The sequence below is a fragment of the Ammospiza nelsoni genome, chromosome 13, assembly GCF_027579445.1.
Source record: "Ammospiza nelsoni isolate bAmmNel1 chromosome 13, bAmmNel1.pri, whole genome shotgun sequence".
In the NCBI taxonomy this organism is placed as follows: Eukaryota; Metazoa; Chordata; class Aves; order Passeriformes; family Passerellidae; genus Ammospiza; species Ammospiza nelsoni.
Window position 1 is genome coordinate 12,534,755 of NC_080645.1, and position 16,422 is coordinate 12,551,176.

Below are 16,422 nucleotides of genomic sequence, written 5' to 3' on the forward strand. Positions count from 1 at the left end.
TTGAGTATTGCAAAACCCATTCAGCAAAAGATTATGGGCCTTTAAGTGCCATCCAGGCCTGAAATATGACTCTAGGGCTTTAGGATGTCAGAATTGAGAATTGCTAGTGAATATTCTGTTCTGGCAACACTAAAACTACAGTTATTTAGTAACATGGGAGCAGGCAAATGGGGGCAGGGGAGAGAAGGAACTTGACAGAAAGGAAAGACTATAACTTAGCAGAAACAGAGGTGCAGTTTTCATATGTGGCCACATGAATTCTTTATGGAATAAAATGCATTTGTGAATCAAAAAGCGGATGCAGATTTATATTCCCACTTAAATCTGCCAAAAGCAAGTAAATGAATACTGAGAGCTCATTTTAGCTCAGGAAACAATTTATGAGGGCATGTAGGTGGGTGCAGGTACTCTACATGAGCAGTCTCAAGGGGAATTAGCAGCTGCTTCTGCTCTTCAGAAGAAAGAATAAATAGACTAAACTGAAAATTAGCAACACCTCATTAAATGTAAAACCATCCACATATAAAGCAGCTAGGACTCAATCCTTAAAAAATTCAAAAGGTGCAGTGTAACACGAAAGCCGAAGGAGCTTTTGTCATCCCATCACAAATTATTTAGGCTTAGATTGTGGCATTTAGCCAAAGCTCAGAGATGGAGCAGTTGTGAGCCACTTTCCCTGGCAAAAGTTGCCCTCTGACCTCAGGTTTTTTAGCCCTCTGCAGCCCTTCAAAACCTCCATCTCACATCCCTAAATCCCCACCTCCCTTCCTGGTGCAAGATTACACTGTACTGAGAAGGATCTGTCCCATGCAATGTGTCAACCAGTACTTAGGGATTATTAGGAACTCCCTCTATTTCCAAGAAAGCCTGGATGCTCCCAGGAAAGTCTGGCAATGCCTTTGGGGCTCCTCCTGTAACTGCTCCTCACTGCAGCTCAACTCAGGCCCCATAAATGCATCTATTTCCTAGTACAAACCAATTTCCACGAGTGTTGCACATAAAAATGAAAAATTGGCACCAAGAAGTCTGTGAGGAGCTGCAGTTTCTACTCTTCTATCACTACCTCATCTTCTCTCTGCTTTCCTACACACCAAGTTAGGCATCATCACAGACAAGGTCTGTGGACTCAGGATTATTTGCCCAAGAGCCAGGCAGCAGCAGCAGCATTAGCACGTGTGCAGAGGGAATGGCATGGAGACTGAGCTTCTGCTTGGGTTCCTGCCCCTCATTTTTCAGATCATACAAAGGTTTGGTTTGGAAGGAGCCTTTACAAGTTGGATAGTTCAGTCCCCTTGCAATGAGCAGGGACATTTTCAACTGGACCAGGTTGCTCAGAGCCCTGTTCAGCCTGGCCTTGAATGCTCCCAGGGATGGGGAATTCACCATCTGGGCAAGTCAGCCAGTGTTTGCATTATTCTTACTGTAAAAATTTTCTTCCATATATCCAATCTGAAAAACCCCTTTTTAAGTTTAAAACTTTTGTCCCTTGTCCTGTCACAACCAGCCCTGCTAAGAAGTCTGTCCCCTTCTCTCTCATAACTCTCCCTTACAGAAGTTTCTCCTTTTTTATCTTTAATCTATTGATGAAAGTTTCCATAGAAGAGTGGGCAGTCCTCATTATTCCCATTGGGGAGTCTCCAGACTAGTGGATACTGGTGTGTGTGACTTCCAGTCACCTTTAAACACTTCTACCATCAGACATTGCAGAGATGTTTTGGTTTGGACTTGTAAACTAAAACACTTGGATTAGTGTCAGGTTTGAAACTCCATATCGCCTAAGATGTGTTGGGGTTTGTTGTTTGTTTTTTTTCTTTATTCAAATCAGTGTTTTCATCACACAGGAGATTAAGTGCTGATCACCCATTTCAGAGTTACAGCTGACTACCAAGACCATATATCTGTCTTACAAAATACCAGCCCTTCTTAAACCCTTGGCAGGACAGAGATTGCTCTCTGGTCTGATAGAGCTCTTCCATTAAATTGCTTTCCAAGGACAAGCTCTCATCTCTGGTTAGTGCCAGAGGAAAGGTGATGCCAGGTAAATCATCTCTGGTACTGTGCCATCTAGGTTTTCCTTGGAGAACCAGTATTCAATCTCTCTGCTTAGTTTTGGATTGAAATTATCATACTAAGTGGCTCCTGATATACTCACGAAAAATAGACTTAGAAAAGACTGAACTACAACTATCAAGAGAAACTGTGACAGAGAATACACTAGGGTTTACATCTGATATTAATCTTCATAAGTAAGAGAGCCAGTAACTCTTAATTTTATATGCTTATAAACAAGAAAATCACTACATTGGCTCAGTTTTGACTGCATATTAAATTGAATGAGTAAAGAAAAATCTTTTACTCAACGTTCCTGCTTTACTGTTATTTTTAGTTTTCTTTCAACTCCCTCCAACAGGCTTTTGAGGAGGTTGGGGTTTTGACATTATTTCCTGACACTCATGCATCAAAGAAGTTAATGGCCTGTAAGAGGCATCAAGGAGAAGGTGCATCTCACAACCTGGGAGGCATTAGCAGCACCCTGAGGTGGCAGAGAAAGCTAAAATAGTGCCAGCTCTTATGGAGCAGTTTCAAGACACACAAGTGAAACTTCCTCAGGTATGACAAGAAAGCAGGAATTTGCTGCTAACAGCCCAGAAGAGAGCTGGTGACTCACATTGGGCCAGAAGCCTCTCCAGCCCAAATGCATCTCCACTACATAAATTCATGCTGGGTTAACAGCAGCCATCTAAACAGACATGATAAGAAGTAATCTAAAACCAAACACTTACATAAAATGCATGAAAAAATTTGTACCTTTGTATTTTAGCAGCAAATATTTCAGTTTAAGGAAATGGTAATAGATATTGAGGGTTTGAGTTTCCAAATATTTAGAGCTGTAACTTCACTGAGCCCTGTGGTTAATGTTGCTGAAGTCATCTATTGTGTGCTAACACGCCCAGCTGCCCAAGTGTCTGCAGGATGAGATGTTTTACTCATTACAAGCATAAATACAAAGGCCAGCAGGGACCATTACAGTCTGGGCTGACCTCCTGCATAAAACACACCATCAAATTCCAAATGTAATATAATTAGGGATCTCAAGTCTAACTGATAACAGCAGCAAATGCCCCACGGAGACTTTAAAAATGTGTCAGGCAAATTTACACATTGAAGGTATGCTTTGAAGTATGTCACTGAAACATCACCAGAGCGAAGCTCATCAGAAGATCCGGGATTTTTTTATTATTATTTTTAAAAAGCTATTCTTGATAGTATTCCTGCTTCAGGGAAAGCTACAAGGACTGTTTATTGCTCATGTCTTTTCTTAATATTTTTTAAGCCCCTCTCCAGGCAATGGCCTAAGATATTTTTCTGGTTTTGTTATTTACTTGCCTGAAATGACTGTGAATATGGTGCCTGAGGGTTCCTCAGGCTCTCCAAGGACAGAAACTGACACAGCATTTTTTATTTTTTAACCCTCACAATATCAATAGCCTCGATTATGTTGGTTTTTCTCTTCTTTTTAATTACTTTTAGCTAAGTGGGCTTGGAAAAAAGCTCTTCAATTAACCCTTACTCACTAAGATATTTCAATTTTTATTAGTATTTAAACCATTGAATCACTTATTTCATCACCCAAATTGGCTGTGCTACATTTTTCTCCCCAGTGGAAAAATTATTCCTGGATAATCATTAGTGTCATCAAATTACAATTCCATGGAGAGCCAGACCATGTGAATATGCCAACAGTAAAAGATGAATTTTTAGGTAAGTTGCCCTGAACTTCCTGGGGCTTGAGTTGATCTGTTTTGGTGTATTTGCCTGTTTTGAGGGTTTTGGGTAATATTTTATGGTTAGTTACAGGAAGGCTGGACTTCTTTCAGGAATCAGTAACAGATTTTAAAGGTCCAATTCTTTGGTACCAGTTTATTCTTGCACAGTGATACTGCTGAGGTGGAACTGTGAGTAACACTCATCTTCAGCCAGTTTCTACCAGGGGCCAAACCACAGCCTGAGCTGAGCCTACACCCAAATTCTGCTTTCAGTGAGCAGGTACTGGAAACCATTTCTCAGGGTAATCCTAAATTTGTGTAATACTGAGTGCTAAGAGTGGTATTTAAGTCAGTAATGTATGCCAAAGCATCATGAGACACGACACACACGGTATTTCGGTATTTCCCCTGTGGAGGCACTGATGCTTTGGGCAAGAATGTGGAAACTGGTACAGAGTTGAAAGCAGCAAAGACATGTGAATTATATTAGTTCCCAGCCATTAAATATTCATGAACATGGGCTGATATTCATTAATTTGGCACAGATCAAGCTACCCTGAATGACTAGCCCTGGACTTCTAGCCAAACAATTCCTACAGTTAAACATTTTCCTAAATGTGACGTGATTTATTTAAAGAGATGTTTTCAAAACGATCAAGTTACCGAGACTTTGTGTATCACATTGCAGCTTTAAAAACTTGGTGCCCTCCCTTTTCCCCTCCAAATCTGCCCTGGTTATGAACTCTCAGTGCTGTGGTTTATAGTGGCACTGCTGGGACACGGCTTCAATCAGGCTGCAGTGGTGCTGTCAGGTGCTGCAGCCAATTATCTGAAATGTAAATGTTTTAAAAAGGCAGCACCTTTTGTCAGGACCAAAATGATTTCCAGCCTCTGGTTCATTGTTTCAGTACCAGAAGCACATAACTCAAAAACATTAAACATACAGTAAAACCATCACATGTTGATTTACACATAGATATTGATTAATGCTATCAGTGGAGTATTTACCTTAATCAATATTAAAAGATGCTACCAGTGATTTAAGGGTTGAGTTGGCTCAAAGTAGTCAATAAATGTTTGCATTCATAATCATAAGCTCATATATTAGTTGTTCATTTTCCCCACCCCAATAAACAAATTTAGTAGGAACATTTTGCTACCAAAACATCATCTCAACTCCATTTATATTTGAGAGCCCATTTCTCAAACTAATAGCAAAAATATTTTATAATTCACATGTACAGTCACCTGCACCATTTCACACACCAAATCCTTTTTGGGGCATTATCACTAAGGGATAGAACTAGGTGCTGTGTGCTAATGATGACTAAACACAGAAGATGCAACAAGTTGTTTCTAAGCAAAGTCCCTTTCCTGACGTTCAGTGAGAGGGGATTTCTCTGTTACCCACCAAACCACCCCATCTCCAAAGCCACTGCAATGAGCTGCAACTTCAAAGTTGCAGTAATTCATTTCAAACTCACATTTTACCTTCCTTCATGAAAAATTCCTTGTAATTCTATTCAACTTTAATTCACTACAATCACACTATATTCCTATTTCTGTAATGCTGTTTTTCCCTTCATTGTATTATCTGAGCCACCGGTCATGATATTATGTGAATTATCCCTTGTGAAATCCATTTTTTGTGATATATCAATCCTCAAAGCAACTTTTAATTCTAAATCCAAACACCACTTGCATTTTGCTGCACGGGACTGTTACAGACAGCTGCACTGGAAAGTTACAGATAGCTTGGACACGTAGAGAAAACTGATTTTGCTTTTGCTCAGGCTCATTCAGACATGAATAAAACTGGTCACTTCTCTTAAAGAAGTTATGTAGCTTCTTCCACTGATAACAGGCACAGAGATTAACAACATATCTACCTTATGTCTAATTTTTAAGCATCTGGAATCCTGCTACTTCCACTGATTTCACCATGAAAAGTTACTTTGATCATGGAGCAACAAAACATTCCCAAATGAGGGAGTCTTCTCACTGGATTTCATGGCCTTGGCCACTGCTCTACCACAGAAGAGCTGTGACAAATAATTCCCTTCTGTGCCTTCTCACCAACTCAGACATGCTGGTGCTGATTCCCAATGCCTCATTTTTACCAGATTCCAGGCTCTCACCCTGAGATCATCCCAGGTGCTACCAGTGCTCTGGTGGTACTCAAGGAAAATCCCAAAGAATAATTTATGTTCCAGTGTTATGCCCAGGATGCCATCTTGAAGTCATGGTCCCTCAGGGAGCTTTAACCAGATGAGAAGTCACTGCCTCTGAAAGCATTCTCTTCATGGACATGACCTGGAGTTTTGTGACAAGACTCAGTCAGGAAACTGAAACAAAACTATCCAGGATCATAAAACTTTCTTTTTTTCAGACGTTGTGTGCATCACAGTGACACAATATCACGTTTCCTATAATGCATGCCACACTGTGATCCATGTGTGAGCTCACTGTGAAGCCTTGGGAAACAACAATTCGAGTGCACGTTTTGTTTGTGGGGTTTTTTGCTTTGGTTTTTGTTGCTGTTGTTTCTGATGGGCCAGAGACAGTTTTCATACTCTGTCAGCCTTAAATTGCAGAGGTGTCTTCCTCCTCAGGCTTTTCCTCTTGGCCCTACTTTTTCATCCAAAAGATGCAGATTTTTGTGACCTCAAAAATGGCTCAGCCTCCTGTCCCAGACCACAGAAGAGCCTCAACTGCAGCAGAACCAGGCTGAGAATGAGAGCACAGAGCTCTTCTGGAACTGGAGCTCTTGGAAGCAGCAAGGATACAGGAATGAGTGGTGGGTTGGGGAATTGCCCCTTCAATTCCTTAATCTACTTGAACAAACCTCCCTATTTCCCCTTGATTTAAGGGACTGTTACACACAGTAGCTCTCAGCTACAGTAGCCTGCAAGCAAGGGTATGGAGGATTGAGAAATCACCAAAAATGGATTTCACAAGGGATAATTCACATGGGCAGGGGAAGCACGTCCCTTGTGTGTCCTGAGGAGAACACAAAGGGAGTGCTTCATAAATCTTCAGAACCTTTATGAATTAGGTTCTAACTTCAACTGGTTTTACAACTGTAAAATGGAAAATATTTATACATAATAGAGTTAAATTAACTCTTATAAAAGCAATATTTACCTATTTATAAATTAGAATATCCTTTCACTTCACATTATTGCAAACAAAACCAATTTCCTGCTCAACTACTGTGCAGCAGCAATTCCTGAAAACATTGTGCATTTTTTAAAGACAGAAGTTGTGTATATCATATAGCATAGGCAGCAACAAAAATATTCTAGCCCAAACCTCAGCAAGACCTTCAGCTTAGCTTTGTTAGAGAAAATTGCATTGTTACAGACTTTAATAAGTAAACTTCAGTCAGATCTCATTGCCAGAGAATTGTCACTTGAATATCTTTGGATCTTTCCTCATTTTTGAGCTAAAAGCAGAAAAATCATCCAGATTAACAAAGTAAAGCCCATGAAAAACTAAATTTCAGTTTAATTGGATGCCTATGCTAGATATTTGGCAACACAACAAATCTGAAGTCTGAATCTTCAACATCTATACACATCATGAAATCATTCTGCCAGTGGTACAGAGTGAAAAGTGGCTATAAAATGCTCCCATATCACAAAGGTAATAGCTCACAGCACAGCAGGTACTAAATCCAGTATTAACTACTTATTGCACAGAGGGGAATGGGCTAAAAATAGTTTTTAAAGAGAAGCAGCAAGTTCCAATCCCCTTATTGGTGCTTGCCTAGAGTTAAGATTGGAAAGACAACCAGAAAGGAACGGGCCAAGGAACTGAGCTTACTCTGATCAGGCTCAAGCCACATGCTTGTGATTAGACATTGGAAATAATCCTTTTTGACCCCAGTAAAGCTACACCATGTGTGAATCTTTGGGACTGTAATCTGCTCCCTGGCTTTCCCATTGTCATTCCTGGAGATGTGGGAGTGGGAACTGGAAGACTTGCACTTGCACATACACAGACTCTCTTCTGCCTTAAGGCAAATTAAGGCAACATTTGGCCCAGATATCAGGTAAGGTGTCAAATTAGGGGAGATGGATTTGTTCTCCAGACAGAAGACCCCTGTCACAGATATGTTTTATGAAAAATCCTTTCCTTAGGAATTTTCCACCTGAGAAGCTGAGAGGCCTCAGGAACAAAATGTAAACAATGGTTATCTGCTGCTGTGGAATGCAACAGGTGCATCTGTGATTGGTCCACGTTGGATGTTTCTAATTAATGGCCAGTCACTGTCAGCTGGCTTGGACTCTCTGTCCGAGACACAAGCCATTGTTATAATTTTTTCTTTTTCTATTCTTAGCTAGCCTTCTGATGAAATCCTTTCTTCTATTCTTTCAGTATAGTTTTAACATAATATATATCAAAAAATAATAAATCCAGCCTTCTGAAACATGGAGTCAGATCCTCATCTCCTCCCTCATCCTAAGACCCCTGTAAACACAGTCACAGACCCCCTTAATACAAAATAATATATATGCACCCATTTATAACAGGTGTTTAATCTGTGACAGCTTTTCTGGAAATTCTATAGCATTCTTTCTTTCTTGTCACTGTTATAATATTTTTAAATGCTGTTTTTCTTTCCCCCATTAAAAGGAAAACATTTCTCAGAAGCAGTATGGGCTGCTAGGGCTATAAAACAAGTTTGCACAGACCTGTAACACATTGAGCCACAAGACATGACACTGTGTGTTTTATGGGGCAATTAATACTTGCCTTGGGAGCACCAGGAGGTATGAAGGCCTGTCAAACTCACCCTGGTATTTCTGAATGCAAGTTGTAAAGCTGCATTTAGCATCTTGAAAAACAAATATGGAATTAGCTTGCTGTTTTTTTAACCTGCCCCAGCCAAAGAATGGAACCTTTCCTCCAGGAGCCAAACTCAGAGCAGAGGAACATCAGGAAGGAACACTAACAGCAGAAGATACCAATTTCTAACCTACATTTACATTCTGTGGCCTTAATTTCTGGGTTAATGGTGCATCTCCCAGTACACCCTGACTTCACTAACATCTTCTGTTATGGGTCCTGTTCCACAGTTTGTTCTGCAGTCTTACAGAGCATTTCCTATGTGCATCCAAGTGCCAGCACTTGTTATACAAGTGCAGGGCACAGGGCTGTCACATTATCTGCAGCAGTTACAGCCCTGGTAAAACAGCTGGCCTTGGTGCACGTTCATGTTTTATAGTCCTTATTTGAACAGTGGCTTGAGCTGTTGCAGGGTTTGGAGGAGGCAGCTGCAGTTTGGCAGGGGCAAGCCCAGAGGGCCTCCCCTCTCCCTGTGAGAGGGAGCCAGACTGTCAGGTTCATAAAGCACTTCAAGCCACAGTGTGCACAGGCACAGCAGACTTCTCACAACTGCTTTGAGTTTCCAGCAACAGCCTGGCTCCTGCTGTGCTGCACAGCACCAGCCCTCGCCCCTCCTGAGGTATTTGGGACAGCCCAGCAGGGCTAAAGAGACCTGGAACTACTGCAGCCAGCATCATCCCCACCCCACTGCTGAAATCCATGAAATACAGGGGATGGAAGAAGTGCTGCTATACAGAGATGCACTCTGGAAGCACTGCAATGCAGGGCAACAGCCACAGGTTAAAAGCTCCCTGAAACAAAAATATGGCAATGCAAAACTCACTGAAGTTGTAGCAGAGTACTCCTAGGCAAAGCACAAGTAATTTATATTATTATTGTACTGGGAGTGAGCAGCAAGAATGGAGTCCCAAGACTCACAAGCAATGCCAAGGCTCCTCAGAGCCAGATCCTAACTGCTGTAAGTCAGCACTGCCTTATGAAGTCCATTGTTGTATCAAAACCAAGGCCCTGGGCTCTCACATCTCCAGTCAGGATCCTCACATGCCAGCGTTCTGATGATTAAACCTCTAAAGTTGTGAAAAAACACAGTTTATTCTGGAATGGCATACAGAGTTATTTGCTAGTCTTGTTGTTTGAGATGTAAAATGGTTTTGTCATGGGGGATGGCTTTGGTGATTTGTTTTTGTTAAAAAGAAACTCTTAAATACAAGGTCCTTTCAAAAGCATTAGAAATAAATGCCAGAATAAACAGCCTTAATAGGAGGAAACAAGCAACATTTTGCTGCCAGCTTTTATATTAAACACAAATATTTTTTCATCTGAGGATTATTTGATGGGTATGGGGGAGAACACAAAAAATTTAGACCACCAATTGTAGTTATGTCTCCTGAATTTTAAGTTTGGCAAGTAAATAATTAGGTCTTACCCTCATGATTCACTAGTGCTTTTAAGTAATGCCACACAAAGCACCTCCTTTCCAGCTGCAAAGGCTGAAAGTGGATCAAAAAACTTTGAAAAACAAACTCCCTCTAAACTCATGTGCAACTTAAAATGTGAATATTTTGACTGGGGTTTTTTTCACTATTATTATCCAGAGAGGACTATGTACCAGTACTGAGCAGCTCTTGTGCATTTCTACCAAACTTCCATTGATGTCCAAAACCTTTTCTTTATAAAACACATTAAGGAGAAATATTACAGTAGCCCACATAGCACCTCTGCTGAAGCAGGACTTTGTGCTAGGGTCCAGCCATGCTCATTTCATAAATGGAATGCAGAAAATTAAATCATTCATTGACAATAATGGGACTTATGGTGGCAGAGAGGGGATGAACCAAAACCAGGTCTGCGACACCAGTTTACCTTCTTGAGCCCCAAATCCCTCTGCCTTGGTGTCACCAAAGAGGTCCCAGATCTGCTCCATGGGCTGTAACAAGTGAGATACTACTGGTACCAGCAAGGTTACAGAGACAGTGCAAGCTTTCAGATAGAGATATTTGTCTCATTAACCTGCCACCACTGCTCACTAATCACAGTCACATTAAATAGATGTCAAGGAATATCAATTTCTTTGATTTCTGAGGGCAAATAAAACCAAAATGTAGGCATAACCATTCCAATACTTTTCCACAACAGGTTAGCATCCACATTCCTCCTGCATCCCATTAGACATTTTCACACATACTAGAGATGACACACTGTGTACTAAGGAGGTCAAAACCCTAAAGAAAACTGTCCAAGAATATTGAAAACACTAGAAGCATTTGACATAATTTATTGCACCAAAGAACTGAGGAACAGGAAAAGGTTGATGTAATAATAACATTAGCAGGAACTATAGTCCATGCAAGCCAGTGCTAAATAAAGTGCCAATCAATAGCTCTTTTATTAGTAGGAACAATCAATGTACAGCAGGCAAGCCTGGCCAATTAAGCTTATCGACTGACCAGAGAGGAGCAGGAAGCATTCTTTCCTCAGTTTTGTTTTCCTTTCTGTAAGTGAGAAATGAGCTCCAGTTTTATCACTGGATTCCCACCAAGGCATCTCCAGGAGTTCCTGCAGAGTGGAAACGCTGACAAAAAGCAGGCTTGAGCTATCTTGGTATCCTTTAACCCAGGGTCAGCCACAAGAACCAAAATATTCAAGGGTCACTTACAAAGTAACTTTTTTTCCTAGTGACTGTGAGAAGTTAAGATGTTGTTCTTCTAGATGAAGGGGAGAGGACTGGTAAATGAAGAAGGCACAGTCCCCTAGCAATGCTTAACCATTAACAGTCCTGTAAGACCTTAGGAAATTAAGCCTATTTGTTTCTAATTCCCACATGCACAGCCTGAACTTCATAAACCTCCCAGTGAGAAGCAATGCCTGTACCTTTCTTCGAAGATAAACAAAAGCCAAAACTACAGCTCCACTAAAAATTATACAGAATTTTAAAACTCACTTTATAATGGCTGCTGAAAATCACAGGAGCTTCAATATTCCACTGTGAGTAACAGTGCAGATGCAAATAGGATATTTATTCACAATACCCCACTCTGCCTTGCAGCTCTGATCCCCCTTCCTTCATTATCTCTTTCCAAAGGAAAAAGTTAGGAGACCAGATAAGATGTGGGTTCTCAGCATGCTCAAATAAACACTGCGTGGTGGTCACAGGGAAAGAAAACACATTGTAGGGACGAATGGCAAAGATTACATTTTACAAAGAATTACACACAAAATTAGCAGCCCAGATGCTGATTTCCCATTGATGTCAGCTGGACAGGATTTCTGCAGCCTGGCTTCTCAGCAGGAGCAGTGCTGCATCCACCCCTGCAGTCCATCAGCCACCTCTGTCTGCCCCTTTAACTTATTATTGGAATTCAGTGAATACAGCAGAGTTCACCAGGTTTATATCCCTTCAGGTCTGCTGCTCTTGGAGCTTTGCAGGTATTTGACACCTCAAAAAAGTCAGGGGAAGAGGGGAGAGATTCTCAGCATGTTTGACTACAGGCACTACAGGACAGACCAGTTTCCAGCTTCCTATCAGACAGCTCCCCAGCTGTATCTAATTCAGAAAACATTTCAGTAATCAGCAGAACACACCTTTAGCATCAGTCAGACAAATCCCTAAAGTTACAGGCAAGCATCTCACTTCTTATATTGATGGTGTTTGCCATTTTCTTCTACTTGCATATAAAAACTTAACCTAGAAGATTAAAAAGAGCAAGTCAAATAACTGCATCATATCTAAATGTCACAAGGTTCAGTCTTTCCTGCTGCAACTCAAAACCAGGTCTGACTGCTTAGACTCTAGCTCCACTGTGTCTTGCCTGACCCTTCTTTTAGCAGCTGAAATTCACCATCAGTCACACATGCACAAGTTGCTTTTATTCACTAGTCAAAAATCAACTTAACACAGTAACTCATTTACTTGCAGTTTTCCTCACCTACATTTGTGAGACATTAAATACTGTAACTCCTGGCCTCCTATATTCTGACAGTTTAGGCTGGGAAATGAGGCAATGAACAAAGGGGAGGATAAAAATGCAAAGCAGGCATTTCCATTTGGCTTTTTTATACAACAGCTCATAAGAGTTTACAGAAGACAAGAAGCTTAACAAGGAGCAAGACAAGGAGCTTACTTGGACAACACTAACAACCTTGAGGAACAGTATGAAGCAAGCCAATTTTTTAAAAGTGTTTCATTCAACCCCTCTGGCATAGCTTTACAGGAGCTCAAGAGGTTGCAGAGTTTCTAAAAAAATCAGTCCTTCAACCAACTGCAAGAGGAAAATGGTTCTCAGTCTGGTTTATTCACTTCCTATCTGTGAATTCTTATTTTGTCCAAAAGAAATTTTTTGCCCAGGTTTTTCCAATTTTGTCCAGAATCTCTTTCTTGAATCAAGTCTGGCTACCAGAATCAGAGAGACATGAAGGTGCCTTTTGGATAAAGGTGGTTTGCTCTCTCATGTCCCTGAATGGTTCTCACATCAGGCACTTGTATTCTGTCATGAAATACAAAGAGAATTAAAGACCTGAGGTCACTGCTTTGCATCAAGCACAGGCCACTTCCAGAGGCAGCTATGCAATCCCTATCCACCACATTTCTCCAGCAGAGCTTTACTTCAGCATTGTGCTGTGCATAACTGTGACAGTAAGAAACTACTCTGGGTATAGACAAACATCTCTGGAACATCATGGGCATGTGGGGCAGTGAGCCCCAAGCTTTACTCACCATCCAGAGCTGCTCTGTGCCTCTCTCTGCACACCCATCACCTCTCTCATGGCAGTTCATGGCTTGGTTTGTCACTGCTGGTCATTCCTTCAAAGTGGCTCTGTAATGCAAAGGAGCACATTCTTAGCTTGGGTTGACTGAATTAACTGGGCTAAATATCAGGCCAAAAGTATTTCCCAAAGCAAAGCTTGCCACGAGCTACATAAGGGACTCCTGTCTTCAAGTTTTTGTAAAGCCAAACCCTGATCCTGGAGTATTCTATTCTTCTGAGACTTAATGGCCAAGAGACCCCAACTCAAAGCATCAGAACTTTCAGTAGAGGAAACACATTTTCATCTTTTTTTTTTTTTTTTTTTTATAGTTTAAATAAACTAAACCAGCCTAAACCTTGTGCCTGACCAAAGGAGCTAACCTTGTGACAGACTGGGTAAGATCAGATTTGCTAACAAATGCAAGGCTTGCTAACATTGCTGAGCAACCTTATTATGAAAGAGCACTTCAGGATTTGGCCTGGTTTTTTTTCTGAATTCATTAGAGGGCCCTCAAATGTACCCCACATCATAACTAGAACTCCATTCTGGACTTCCATTCAGAAATCTGCCCTTTTGGCAGAAACAACTTGTTCCAAGTAAGATGCAGGACTGCACACTCAACACACCATCAATGAGTCTGTAAAGATACAGGACACATGCTACAAAACCCCACTCAGCTGTTCAGCAAAATCCTTGTTACAATTCCTTTTGTGAACATATTTTAGCAAATTTAAAAACAAAACAACAACAAAAACCCCAAAATAACAACCAGAGATCTTCAGGAAGCAAGACCTTCCCAGGAAGGCCCTTCTGTGAGCGTGGAAGGTGGAGCCTCAAAGCCCAGCATTCTTCTCCTCCTGTTTTACGTGCTCTGCGTCTCTTCACTGTTACATTCCCTTCTGAACTGCACAACAGATGGGAGCAGTTGGTTTTTAAAAGGTTTTTATTTTCTGATTTCAATTTTTCATGTGTCTTTTGAATTTAGCACAATACCATTCTCTAGTGAAGAGGAGACATTGTGTTAAGCTTAATTATCAAAGGCTGAAACCCAGCAAGCAATCAATCATTTAGTGACATGCTCATGCTTTCACTGATTTGAAAAAATATTTTTTTGTGGCTATTGAAAAAAGGAAAACTGTCAGGGACAAAAACAGAATCACTCACTTTGCAGCATATCAAAATATCAAAACTGTAGGGAGATGAGTGAAGAATGTTCATTTGTTTTTTCTGAAACTAAATCCAACTCTTTTTGGCATGTGAGCCCGGAAGTTGTGTAAGATGTGTTTTAGTGTAAACATGATCTTTCTGTCGAGGTTTGCCTTATAATTCAGGCTGAACAGTCACAAAACTTGTTCCTAAATGACTTTTCTAAAGAGTCGAGGTTGCTTTGTTCTTTAATTTTCTTTAGTCTTTCTACCAACCTCCCCCCCTTTTTTTTTTTTTACTGCCAGATAAGTGCTCTGGCAGCTGCATTCCTGGGGAACACTGACATCCAGTGGAGAGCTGGGGTCATCCCCAGAGCCCACGCTATGGCCCCCAAGTCAGCAGCCCCCCAGAACACTGAACTCTGCAGGAGATGCCTTGAACTACAAACCCCAGCCACAGACAGAGGCTCAGCTCAGCAACATCCTGAGCCACCTTCAGCTGCAACTGCTATTTGGCCTCCTAAATTCCCTAAAAGGTGATCACATTTCTGGCACTGTTAGAGTTCTAATGGTTTACACATAGAGCTTAAATGTGGGGATTGGGGTGCTTTGAGTTTGTTTTGGTTTTGTTTTTTTTTTTTTTTTTTTTTAGTTGAGGAAATGCTGAAAGAAAAACCACTTTTACCCAGTGACCAGCAACTCCACCGTGCTTGCTTCTGTTTTTTCAGTGATACAGGATGACAAGTCCCATGTGTTTAAACAGCACTGTATTTCAAATGATAGTGCATAGCCAACAGTTAACTTTGTTTTCCTTTGGAGAAACAGAGTCTCTATAAGGTCACCCTGGTGTTATCACCTAGAATAAAGGCATCTGATATCATTAGCCTGGCCCCAATGCAGATGCATTTGCAAGTTTACCAAAAAGCTGACCAAATAAAAACATCAGACCAAACGTAATCTGCAGAACAGGTCCACAAAACCTATATAAAAGTGGAATTGTCTTGTTGCTTTGCAAGAGCATCATAGATCCATTTATTTGCCTTCTTTTGACACCCTGCATTGTTGAGGAGCATGATAGATCCTGCTACAGCAGAGGACAACAAAAATTATGATGCTGGTACCATTGCCTCCAAACCAGGGTTGTCTGAAGTCTGAGGAAAGAACAGCTGCACTGCAAGCTACAGTCAAGAATGCTGTTTCACAAGGGAATGGTTGATGTTTCTAAGCTAGTTTTCTTTCTGCATTGCATTCCAGCACAAAGTTTCAATAAATTGCATCCTACCACCCCAAAACTGGGCATACTCATCCCATTGTATGTGCAAGGCTAACCACAAGCTTGAGCTCTGAGGGAACTTGAACCTGGGTTCCCATATCCCCAAGATATACTTGCAGTTATTTTGGATGAATACCCTCATTTTGCTCCTTTCCAAGACACTCTCAGACAGATCCATTGTCACAAAAGCTTTCTTTCATTCCATCAATATTTCCAAAGAAATCTTTTACCAGGAGCTCCCAACCAGCTCCAAGTGACTGTATGTAAATTCTGACCAAGAAACAAGCCACACTGTGCTCTGCTCCACAAAATGTAATTTTAAACCAACTCCTAAACTTGTTTTCAAAATCCTCCAGATTTACATGGGTAAAAATGAGATCAAGTTGTGTCACATGTTTCTTGGCTTGCTCTGGTACAAATAACAGTGCAGTTGTATCCTCTGCAACCCACACTGAGAGAGCATATGCTCCTAATGGTATCCTTCAGTGCTTTCCTATCAAGAACAATACTTCAGGACAGCCTAACCACTATCACATTTTCTTCAGAAGGATTTGTGTGTGTACTTAAAAATAGCAGCAGGGAGTGGAGACACTCTAGAAGGATGTACCAAAACCCACATCAAGCCAAGCCCACAGCTGGG

At 41.0% G+C, this 16,422-nt stretch overlaps 1 long non-coding RNA gene across 1 annotated transcript in view; it reads right to left on the reverse strand.

Annotated features, from left to right (window-relative positions):
* The window catches only part of LOC132078859 (uncharacterized), a 216,804-nt gene extending 203,448 nt beyond the window's left edge, over positions 1 to 13,356 (reverse strand). Inside the window, exon 1 of the long non-coding RNA XR_009419332.1 lies at positions 13,333 to 13,356. This is a non-coding gene — a long non-coding RNA (uncharacterized LOC132078859). The remainder of the gene's footprint in view (positions 1 to 13,332) is intronic.
* Between the last annotated feature and the right edge of the window lie 3,066 nt (positions 13,357 to 16,422).